Source organism: Carcharodon carcharias, chromosome 22 (assembly GCF_017639515.1).
Source record: "Carcharodon carcharias isolate sCarCar2 chromosome 22, sCarCar2.pri, whole genome shotgun sequence".
Taxonomy (NCBI): Eukaryota; Metazoa; Chordata; class Chondrichthyes; order Lamniformes; family Lamnidae; genus Carcharodon; species Carcharodon carcharias.
In genome coordinates, this window is record NC_054488.1 from 8,369,263 (window position 1) to 8,382,080 (window position 12,818).

Genomic DNA, 12,818 nt, shown 5'->3' on the forward strand with positions numbered 1-12,818 from the left:
CATTAAAAAGCCAGCCTCAAGCTTGATCTGTGTGTGTTAGTTCTGGTGTTCTAGCTCTGAAGCGCTAGTGTGTGCTGTGAAGGTCACAGCTGAAGAACATTAACTAGGCATCCCTGCAGCTTGCTGGTAAAAAGATCTTTCTCTGTTGCTGGAGGCAAGTCACAAGTCAGCAAAGCTACAGTCTTAAAGAAAATAGAAAAGCTCTTGCAGCCTAGTGTTCTCAAACCAACTGCTCAACTGCCAGAATCAGCTCTACCGGAATCGGCGCAACGTGTTGCTATCTACCCCTCACAGACAATTCAAAGGTTGATCTTTTTTACTTTTATTTTTGGACTCAACTTCTCATTTCTAATCTGTGTGTATTTGTGTTGCATTTTTTATTATTTTTTCTCAGTAACAAATAAACTCACCCTCTCTTTGACTCAAGAAAGTCTGATTAAGTTGGCTCCTTCTAAAACGTAAATACATTTGGACTAGGAAAAGGTATCCACGTAGGAAGGGATCCCTTTTTTAAATTAACCTTGTTGTGACCAACCAAGGGGGTTGAGTCAAGAAGGGGAGCCAGCTCATTCCTCCTCACCCAGGAGCATAACCAAATTGGGGTCCCTTTCAGGAAGTTAACAATTTGGGGCATCTCGTCCGGGATCACAACAAATTTGGGTACATTGCCTGGGGAAGGGTTGTAACAATTACAATGGTCATTACACTTTGAAAGTACTGCATTGGCTATAAATCACTTTGAGATGCCCTGGGGTCATGTAAAGCACTCTATTAATGCACTTCTGATGTAAAAATATTAACATTTTAAACTAAATAATGAAATATAATGCAAGAAACATTGCCAGCACAATGCCAGCAAAGTAATAATTTGGTAATATTTACTTTGCCTTCCAAATTTCTGAATTCCCATATAAATAGATCATCGGGCTGAATTATTTGTATATCAACCCTGCCCATGGTCTCCTTCTTCTGTCTCACAGGACTATGTCAGAAAACAGGAACTAATAGAAACACAGTTGAATACACAATTAGAATGACAGCAAACATAAGGTGGGTTGTAAATCTATCACTTAGTGTCCATGGTTTAAAATGTGAGACAAACTATAGGATAAATTGCTCAGGCAGTACTGCAGTAATCTCAAATCATTTACATTGCCTCATTGGGTGAAACTAATTGGGCATCAAGTACTCACACAGATTTTGGACAGCAGTTTGACAGGACACTGAGCAGCCATTAATCCCTGTTCAAGACCTAAATTCTTAACAAGTTATTTGAATTTCAAGTAGCTACTGTGCCGCTTGTTAAAGGAACAGTGGATCCATTTTGGCCAAATATCATGGAAAAATTTATATTTGGCTATTTCCTGGTTATTTAACGGAGTTGCAACAAATCAGTCCAAAAGTATGGTAAATGGTCTTCCCGATTCCTCCTATGAATGCTGTCTTCTTTTTAATATATTTGTTTTGTTTCAAATCAAGTTGTTTTTTCCCACTGATGTTCTCCTGCTTTCTTTCCTTTTGTGACCCCTGTTGGAATATTCAGCAGACAAATACAATCCTCCGGTATCTCATTCAAGTGACTATTCTTCATCTGTGAATTCTGACAGTATTTGTGAAAGCTACTTGACCACAGAGAGCACTACAACTTAGGCCTAGGACTCACCCAACCTCTACATACTCAGCAAGAGTCACTGCTAAGCAATATTCATTCTCTTGTGCCCCTTATGTACAGACCAGCATCTCAGGGTCCTTCACAGGGCACTGGACAATGGGTTGACAATAAACATGGAGAGAGAGGAAGGGGATATTTTGGAAAAGGCCAGTGAAAGTAAAGGATTGTTAGGGGTATATGTAGTGAGTGAGAGGGGTTTTGGAGATGTTGAGGGAGGGAGCTAATTGAGCTCAGAATGGGGATTTTCTACATGGTTCATGTGCGTGCTTTAAACCTATCAGAACTGGTGTTTTTCGGATGAGCCACTAAAATGAGGCCCCATCTGCCCCGTCTTGGACATAAAAAAAGTCCCATGGCACTATTCGAAAAGCATAGGAGCTCTTCCAGTGTCCTGGCTAAAATTCTTCCTCAACCAACTGATTACGGGTAGAACCTGCAGCAGGGTCCGCTCGCCGAGGCGTAAAATGATGCAGGGTGATGTCGGGTGTGCGTCCCCGAAGTCACCCCGTGTCATTTAGACTTTCAGTTTGGCGGGCGCACAGCCGACTTGACTGCTCGTCCACCGAACTGTCAAAGGCCTTCTAAGGCCTGTTAAAAAGCAATTAGGGCAATCAGCTGAGCTGCCCGTCCAACCTTAATGTTGTCGGGCAGGCCGAGAGCCCAGGCGGCCTTCGCATTTTTCATGGAACCTCATCCACGGGCGGGATGAGGTTTCATGAATGATTTAAAATTTTCAGAAAAATTTTTATTGAAACTAATGCACATGTCCCGGCTCATGAGACAGCTTCACATGAGGGGACATGTCATAAAAATTTTTTCAGCACTTTATTGGACAGTTTAAACTGAAAACTAATCTCCCTGAGGCACCTCCGAGCATCAGGGAGACTCCTGCACTCTTTCGGCCATTCCCGACTCAGGAAACCACCCCCCCCACCCCCCACCCCCGCCTGCACAGGGAGCGCTCAGTGCTTCCAGGCGCGTGTCACACTTGGCGGGCCTTAATTAGCCCACCATGTAAAATGGCGGCGCCCAACTGATCAGGGGCGCTGATCAGCTCCTCACCTGGCCCCGCACAACCTCCCCCCCCCCCCACCCCGATGGGGAGAAAATTCTCTCCTATACTGAAGTACTGTTTGTGGGATCTTGCTATGCACAAATTATCCACTGTGTTTCTTACATTATAACATCGGCTACACTTCAAACAAAGGTACTTCCTTGAGTATGAAGAACTTTGGCTTGCCCTGAAGATGGGGAAGGCTCTACATAGATGCAAAGTCTTTGTTTCTTTATTCCTTGGTCAAAGAGGTGGACTTTTAAGGAGGAGTGGAGGCCGGTGAGGTAGGTGGTTAAGAGTTGAATCAAGTTAGGCCCTGTCTCTGGGCTGGACAAAGGAGCAGACATGTTGGTGGAGGATAGTGTAACTGACCATGTCAAAGGTTGCAGAGAGGTCAAACAGAATAATAATGATCACAGTCACAGAGATTGTCTATAGTGAATTTAGTTAGTAGTTGTTTCGGTGTTGTGAGATGGATGAAAATCTGATGATTGTAGATTCAAGCAAGTAGTTGTGGGAAAGATAAGCACGGATTTGAAGGCGACACTCAACAATGTGAGGCGTGAGGGAGGTAGGGAGGTTGGTGACATGATGGCCGTACTCAATCTCAAATCTCTTGAATGCTCAAATAGAGTATAACTTAGCTGTGTCAAAAAGTTCTTTCTGCACCATATATAATCATTGAATTGCATTTTGAATCACTTGTGTGTCTATCAGCATTTTAGTGCAATTCAGTGCTGTGGTTTTACTGAATTACGGAAATGGAAGATCTACTGCAGAATTGAAAGGGCTGAGACGGCTGGGCCACTGATTTGAGGTTGGAGATGGCCACATTTTTGGGGAAGAGGCAAAGAAGCTGACTTCTGCATCTGACCACACTGTGGCTGACCTGGGAATGTTTGATGCTGACACTCCCGAAATGGAAGTGACATCTCTTACTTTAATGTGGGGGGGCGTGGGGGGGTAAAAATGTTGACAAAAGTATACTGACAGTTTAATGAACCCTTTAAATCATCCTACTAGAATAAAATTTAAATGAAAAATATAAAGCAAACTAAAGGTTGAAATGCAATTGTATTATGCTATTGATATTTTTTTAAGAATTCCCTCCTCCCTCCCAATGATGTTTTCTCCCTTAGTTGTGGGAGTAGGAATGTCTGGGCATTAAAACTATCTTATGGTGGCCCAGCACCACCTATTCCATGATTATATGGACGTGTGCTATAGTGAGCGGTGACTTGTCCTGACAGGATTTCCACTGCTGTCGAGATAACATTGTCCTCTTCTGTTCAATGTTACACTAACAACCCAGGCGGGAGCTCACAAAACTCACTCAAGGTCAAGAGAGTTCAAACGTCAATTGGGACTAGGATTTGAACCAGTGACCCTTTGGCTCGAAGTCTAGTACTTCACCACTGGAGATATTGGGCAACTTAGTTAAGAAGCGAAGGGAGCTATCATTCATCAGAGTTTATAGCTCTCTGTGCAACACACAAGTGATGTTCATTATGTTTTAGAAGGATTCCTGGCATCAGCCAGCACTTCTTCTTCAAGAACCTAACATAAGAGTCAAAAATCAACCAAAAATAAGATACAAGATGATGCAGCCTAAAATAAATAAGAGGAAAGTAATATTTGAATTGTAACTTCACAAGGCCTGAAGTACAGCTATCTCCAAAACCTGAAGCTAAGGCCACATACACAAACAGTTAAAAGCATACCACAAGATCACCAGGGGTCACGTTCATCAACATCAGACAATTTATAAATTTATTAATTTTGCTTCCAATCTCCACTCCTCCATCATTTTCACGTGGTCCATCTCTGACACTTCCCTTCCCTTCCTTGACCTCTCTGTCTCAATCTCTGGTGATAGACTGTCCACCAATATCCATTACAAACCTACCGACTCCCACAGCTATCTCGACTACAGCTCCTCACACCCCGCTTCCTGTAAGGATTCCATCCCATTCTCTCAGTTCCTTCGCCTCCGTCACATCTGTTCCGATGATGCTACCTTCAAAAACAATTCCTCTGACATGTCCTCCTTCTTCCTTAACAGAGGTTTTCCACCCACAGTGGTTGACAGGGCACTCAACCGTGTCCGGCCCATCTCCCACGCATCCGCCCTCACGCCTTCTCCTCCCTCCCAGAAACATGATAGGGTCCCCCTTGTCCTCACTTATCACCCCACCAGCCTCTGCATTCAAAGGATCATCCTCTGCCATTTCCGCCAACTCCAGCATGATGCCACCACCAAACACATCTTCCCTTCACCCCCCCCTATCGGCATTCCGTAGGGATCGCTCCCTCTGGGTCACCCTGGTCCACTCCTCCATCACCCCCTACTCCTCAACCCCCTCCTATGGCACCACCCCATGCCCACACAAAAGATGCAACACCTGCCCCTTCACTTCCTCTCTCCTCACCGTCCAAGGGCCCAAACACTCCTTTCAAGTGAAGCAGCATTTCACTTGCATTTCCCCCAACTTAGTCTACTGCATTCGTTGCTCCCAGTGTGGTCTCCTCTACATTGGAGAGACCAAACGTAAACTGGGCGACCGCTTTGCAGAACACCTGCGGTCTGTCCGCAAGAATGACCCAAACCTCCCTGTCGCTTGCCATTTGAACACTCCACCCTGCTCTCTTGCCCACATGTCTGTCCTTGGCTTGCTGCATTGTTCCAGTGAAGCCCAACGCTAACTGGAGGAACAACACCTCATCTTCCGACTAGGCACTTTACAGCCTTCCAGACTGAATATTGAATTCAACAACTTTAGATCTTGAACTCCCTCCTCCATCCCCACCCCCTTTCTGTTTCTTCCCCCTTCCTTTTGTTTTTTCCAATAAATTATATAGATTTTTCTTTTCCAACCTATTTCCATTATTTTTAAATATTTTAAAATCTTTTATGCTCCCCCCATCCCCACTAGAGCTATACCTTGAGTGCCCTACCATCCATTCTTAATTAGCACATTCGTTTAGATAATATCACCAACTTTAACACCTATGTGTTCTTTTGTTCTGTTGTTTGTGACATCTTTTGATGATCTGCTTCTATTACTGCTTGTTTGTCCCTACAACCAGACCAACCCCCTCCACTTCTCTCTCTCTCCCCCCACCCAAACCCCACCCCCCCCAACACACCTTAAACCAGCTTATATTTCACCCCTTTCTTGGACTCACTCAAGTTCTGTCGAAGGGTCATGAGGACTCGAAACGTCAACTTTTTTCTTCTCCGCCGATGCTGCCAGACCTGCTGAGTTTTTCCAGGTAATTCTGTTTTTGATTTGGATTTCCAGCATCCGCAGTTTTTTTGTTTTTATCAGACAACCCCTTCCTTCGCCAGGAAGATCCACACCGTAGAAAGAACAGGAATTCATTCCCACTATCAGCCAGTAGGGGGAGTTTAGGGGCAATGTTTGAATGCAAATGGAGAAAATGACCCCATACACGCACAGGCCACTGAGATGCACATTTTATTCCATGTTTGTTGCAGCAGTTCACAACCTTTTACTGTTCAATTTTGTTTCTTCACTCATTCCCTCATTCCTTCCAACTTTCAGTGCAAATTATATCATTCACAAGATTGTTCCACATGTAAAAGTGAAACTTTTACGAGAAAGCATGTAACATGTAATATATTTGAAAAAACAACATTGATTTAAGGCCTCAAACAAATACGCGCAAGTTCACTCTTCAAATCTATGTAGACAGAGGTGAGTATCAATGGAAATATTCATCGAAGTAACTGAGTATCAACAGAAAACTCTTAATGAACTCTTCAGAAAGGAGAATCTGTAAAGTTAACATTTTAAAGTGACGTTCAGCTAAGGAGACCCTAAGCTCTGGAATTTGTTTTCTAAACCTCTCCGCCTCTCTACCTTACTTTCCTTCTGTAAATCTCTCTTTAAAACCTATCTCTTGGACCAAGCTTTTGGTCTGAATATCGCAGTGTGTGGCTCAGTGTCACCTTTTGTTTGTTAACACTCCTGTGAAGTGCCTTGGGATGTTTGACAACATTAAAGACTCTAAATAAATGCAAGTTGTTGTTCATCCACAGCATCTGCAGCATTTTGCTTTTGTATTCTTAGTGTTGTTGATTTTAAATCATTGGTCATATCAAGTCCTTCCAACACACGTCAGAGCGGGAGAGATTCCTGGTCAGCCGTGTGATGAGAAGAAATTGCAGACTCTCCGGTCACTATCCATAGCTCCAGGCTACAAGGTGCATGTGAGAACATAGGTTGACACAACAACTCGGGCTCCTCAGCCGGGTTGGTTGGCTCAGTTGGCTGGATGGTCAGTCATGAATCAGATTGGTGTCTACAGCATTGGGGTTTGAGCCCCATTCTGACTGGGGTAGATTTGGGTGGACTTGCTTCCCTACCCATGGTGGAGGTTATGGTGCTGTGGGTCACACCAGGCTTTGCACAGGGAACTGAAGATGATTACATCAAATCACAAACCAAAAGGAATGCTTGGTGAGAGTTTCCAAGTGTAATAAATGGTTACAATGTCTGGATTTACGGATCCAATTCTAATTATTATTTTGAAAAGTTAGGAAAGAAAAGCTTTGGTTAGAAACACCTATATATGACTGCAAATTGGAACCATCTTTAACTGTTTTATAAACAAATCTATCTGGGAACACTCCTGGGCATCTTTTAACATCAGCTAGGAGGTAATGGGTGATTCAAGTACAAAAAGATTCTGACCTTTGGGTGATCAGCAGATCCAAGGAAATGACAGTCTTCCTAAAACAAATAGATTTGAAAGTTCCTGCTTGGACAATTGGGATGAGGTGCTCTGTGCAACTTGCCAAATTGATTCAAAGGGACTGTCAAGGCACTTAAATTGCAAACATAGTTTAAATAATGTGTTGTGTGTTATTACAGAGCTGCCTTATGTATTATTACAGATCACAGTGCAACAGTTGAGCGTACCAATCAGAAATCCCACTGAAATTAGTCTCCTTGATTTTCAAAAGTGCCAAAATTTTGTTCTACAATTAAAGATTGAGTGATCATCAAAGATTTCCCATCACTCTCATTTTCAATATTATTCTCTTGTTCTCATGGTATTGGCATTCACCCATATTTAACAACAATACACCTTTCTCCTCCTCATCGTCAAGGCTCGCATGTGAAGAATAGGATGGGATCGATGGTGTGCATCAGGGGCTGAAGTTAATGACTTCAGGCTTCCTGCTGTAACTCATCCTGGGGGGTGTAGGGGTTGGGTGATATATGGTGAAGAGGTAAGCTGGGTGACTTCAGTATAAATGTAGAATGACTGCATGTCGACAAACATATGAATTAGGAGCAGGAGTAAAGCACTTTGAGTCTGCTCCGCCTTTCAATGATTCATAGCTGATCTAATTGCAACCTCAACTCGACATTCCCGCCCAACCCCATAGCCTTTCACCCCTTAGTTTATCATGAATCTTTCTACCATTGCCTTAAAAATATTCAAAGACTCTGCTTCCGCCTCCTTTTGGGGAAGAGAGTTCCAAAGACTCACCACCCTCTGAGAGAAAAACATCCTCCTCATCATTGTCTTAAATGGGCGATCCCTTATTTTTAAACAGTGACCCCCAGTTCTAGATTCTCCCACAAGGGGAAACATCATCTCCACATCCACCTTGTCAAGGCCCCTCAGGATCTTATATGTTTCAATCAAGTCATCTCTTACTCTTCTAAACTTCAGTGGAGACAAGAATCCCAAGGTTCTTGGTATTAATCTAGTAAACCTTCTCTGAACTGCTTCCAATACATTTATATCCTTCCTTAAATAGGGAGACCAATATTGTACACAGTACTCCAGGTGTGGTCTCACCAATGCCCTGTATAACTGAAGTATAATCTCCCTACTTTTGTATTCAATTCCCCTCACAGTAAACGATAAAATTCTATTGATAAAAACAAAAAACTGCAGATGCTGGAAATCCAAAACAAAAACAGAATTACCTGGAAAAACTCAGCAGGTCTGGCAGTATCGGTGGAGAAGAAAAGAGTTGACGTTTCAAGTCCTCATGACCCTTCCACAGTTCTGCAGTTCTGTGGAAGGGTCATGAGGACTCGAAACATAAACTCTTTTCTTCTCCGCCGATGCTGCCAGACCTGCTGAGTTTTTCCAGGTAATTCTGTCTTTGGATAAAATTCTATTAACCATCCTAATTACTTCCTGTACCTGCATACTAACCTTTTGTGATTCATGCACTAGGACACACAGATCCCTCTGCATCTCAGAGCTCTGCAATCTCTCACCATTTAGATGATATGTTTCTCTTTTATTCTTCCTGTCAAAATGGACAATTTCACATTTTCCCACATTATACTCTATTTTCCAGATCTTTGCCCACTCACTGAACATATCTACATCCCTTTGTATCCTCCTTATGTCCTCTTTACAACTTACTTTCCTACCTATCTTTGTGTCATCAGCAAATGTATTTGGTCCCTTCATCCAAGTCATTTATATAAATTGTAGTTTAAAAGAGTTGAGGCCCCAGCAGTGATCCCTGTGGCACACCAATCATCACATTCTGCCAACCAAAAAAATGAGCCTTTTATGCCTACTGTCTGCTTCCTGTTAACTAGCCAATCTTCTATCCATACCAATATGTCACCCCCTGCACCATGAACTTTTATTTTCTGCAATAACCTTTGATGTGCCACTTTAGCAAATGGCTTCTGAAAATCTAAGTACAGTACATCCACCGGTTCCCCTTTATCTACAGCACATGTTACTTCTTTAAAGAACTCCAATAAATTGGTTTAACGTGATTTGCCTTGATGATGTTGCAGTGGGGGAGCATGTAGATGGGGGATCAAGGATAGATCCTTGAGACAATCTAGAGATGATGAGTCAGGACATTTAGAAAAGCTATTACTGAAGATTGTATAGGTTATGGCTGGATATCTCGGAGAGGGAAGCCCCTCAAATTTGGACAATGGAGTAGAGGCATGGAGAAGGATGGTGCTGTCAACTATGTCAAAGTCTGCAGAAAGGTCAAGAAGAAGATGGCACCATGGCCACTGTCACAGGTGATATTTGTGACTTGAGTTAATGCCATTTCAGTGCAATGACAGGGTCGAAACTTGATTGTAGATATAGGAAAGATGGCCACGTATTTGCAAGGTGCCACTGCTCTCAAGGACTTAAGAAGAATGAAGATTGGAGATAGGATGGTAATTTGTAAGGACAAGAGTTTTTTTGAGGTGAAGATGTTGATGAAGAGTTTTGAATGAGGGTGGGGGAGGGGTGGGGTGAGGAGAGGGAACCATTTATAATATCATCTCACATGGGGACCAGAGAAGGAAATAGGGCAATTAGCAGCTTAATAGAAATGGGGTCCAGAGAACAGGAATTGGGTCTGATGGACAAGACTAGAGAGGGCATGGGAAGAGATAGAAAAAAAGATAAAGATGCATTTCAGGGAATGCAGTTATGAGGAAAGATTGGATAGGCTAGGATTGTTTTCCTTAGAACAGAGGAGGCTGAGGGGTGACCTAATTGAGGTGTACAAAATTATGAGGGGCCTAGATAGGGTAGAAGGAAGGATGAAGCTGAGGGGTCAATTACCAGGGTGCATAAATTTAAGGTGATGGGTAGAAGGACTAGAGGGGAGGTGAAGAAAATCTTTTTCACCCAGAGGGTGGTGTGTCTGGAATTCACTGCCTAAGTCGGTGGTTGAGGCTGAAATGCTCAATTCATTTAAAAGGTACCTGGATCTGCAGCTGAAGTGCTGTAACCTGCAAGGCTACGGACCAGGTGCTGGAACATGGAATTACAATGAGCAGCTAGTTTCTCTTTTTTGGCTGGCACAGTTACGGTGGGCTGAATGGCCTCTTTCCGCGCTGTAGCTTTTCTATGGTTCTATAAGGCTGGCTCATCCTTGGGAGGGCTGGCTTTTTGAGCAAGGCTGTGGAGAGGCAGTTGAATCAATCTTAGCGGCAAAGGAAACCATGAGCTCCTTACACTTGTTGTAGGAGGGTAGGATAGAGAGGACAGGAGAAAGGAGTTTAAGTAGATGTCCAGTAGTGGAAGAAAGGAGTCAGGGGCTACCTTGCTTTTCAGAATAATCCTAGTGTTGTAAACAGTGTTGGCAGCGAACAAGGGCCCATGCATAGTGCACGATGTGCTTCAGTCAGACCAGATGATTGCTAAACCATAAACAATAAAATAAAATTAAAGGATTACATAAAATGAAGGGCAAAACTGTATGACTTTAAAATGTTGCCTGAGTTATAGCTGTGCATCTTGGTCCACTTTACCCCCAGCCTGTACCATACCTTACCTGGATTACATATGTTAAACACCAAAGGAAATCAACTAGCATAGCAAAAGAAAAGAAAAAAAATCCTCCGTTGTCTATATAATTTATCTTCAGATGATTTTTTTTCAAGCTAACTTGTCTCCTGGTGCTTGAATCTAATTAGCTTAGTTCTTCTGGTACCAAAAGGGCTGCTGAGCAGCTTGTTCAGCCAGTAGCTATTTACCAGGAGGCACTTGGTACTGCACTGACCCCCCTTGCTTTTTCTTCACCCTAACAGTGAGAATCAAAAGCCGCTGCTCTGAGGGACTCCAATCAGGAAACAAGCAACATGGGGATCCAGCCAAGGACCACTCTACTCCATGGTATGGAGCATCAGTCCTCCAACAGACAGCACCATTACACTGCCCTCTAGCGTTCCCTAGTGTTTGACCAGTGTTTGACATTTAATTGTTCTTGGCTGTTGGAATGCATGTGTTTGTGGACAAAATAAATCTCTGGTAGGTTTTTTTTGTTGATTATAAACCTTTTTTTTTATAGCATCCACTATTTTACCTTGTGTGAAGATTACTCTGCCTTGCAAAATCTGACAAATGACCGACTCTTGTGGCGAAGTGCAGCAAAATGAGATGGGAGTTTGGTTTTGCCTGACTGTGTTTCAGTGATGTTGAGGTAATTCCTCTGTGTTGTTATAAGAATACTGCACCGCTTACCTCCTGCCACGTGGCACCTTCCTGAAAGAATGAGACCTCACATGGTGCCATTGAGCAGCAAAGTCCAGGTCCCCAAGGTCCTTCCATCTGCTGCACTGGGAGGGGGTGGGGTGGGGCAAGTCATATCATTAATTCAGGTGAACTTTTGTTCACCCCAAGTTTTTTTAATGGGGAGTTGAGTGAGAGGTAGAATGAAAATAGTCACCTGTTCCGCCAGTTTGTACTATCTGCATCGTCTCACTACCACACATGGAACATGTTTTTGGTGGCACTTTCAGAGAGGCACTTTCTAAAACAACATTGATATCGAGCAATTTGAAAGCAAAGGAGCCAATGCAACACGATTTACAAACTTTTTACTAAGAGGGGGCACCTGATAGCTGCTGTTTTAAAGTAATCTCCTCAAATGTCCTTAGCGATTCACTTGGATCATTTTAAATGAACAGTTTTGATTAATTTTTGCACCTGTTATAATACAAAAAGGAAGATCCACTGAAACTTCATCTGTGTGGGATATGCTGGTTTTATGAATCCAATTGTAATCAATATGTTATTTATTACATTTAAAAGTTATGAAACAAAATTCTCAGTCGGAAGTTTACGTACTATAAATTGTAACCTAGTTGAATTAAATCTGCTCAGCAAGTATCCAGGCAATGTATGCAGTATTCATTTCTCTCTGCAATGCCTTTCTTTAAAACATCTCACTGTGCCGAACTCATCTCTGAAGCATCCAGCCGCACAACAGTAAAAGTTTCCTGGGCCTCAATGCTAATGTTTCTTCCTGCCTCACCTCATTGTCTCATGAAAGGGTGCAGCCAGGCAGCTGCTAATGTGCATTATCACCACAAAGGAGAGGGGAGACAAGGAAAATGGAGCAGCATTTATTTTGCTGAAGATTTATGAGGCAGGTGAAATCAGGCTGAACCGCCCAGTTTCTACATCATTCGGTTGTGTTGAGGAGAAGCCTTGAAAAGAGAGAGAGAGAGAGAGAGAGAGTCGTCAATATTTAACTGGAGCCAGTTTAATCAAAGCTCCACCATTTTTCATTAAAATAAAGAAAACCTTCAGGCAGTACAGGCACATTGAATTTGTGAATGT

General features: G+C 42.8%; 1 long non-coding RNA gene across 1 annotated transcript; it reads left to right on the forward strand.

Moving 5' to 3' along the window:
* The first annotated feature begins 271 nt into the window (after positions 1–271).
* LOC121293639 lies at positions 272–11,665 on the forward strand. The gene is made up of 3 exons (XR_005946579.1): positions 272–305; positions 981–1,050; positions 11,545–11,665. It is a non-coding gene; the product is annotated as an uncharacterized LOC121293639 (long non-coding RNA).
* The last annotated feature ends 1,153 nt before the right edge of the window (positions 11,666–12,818 follow it).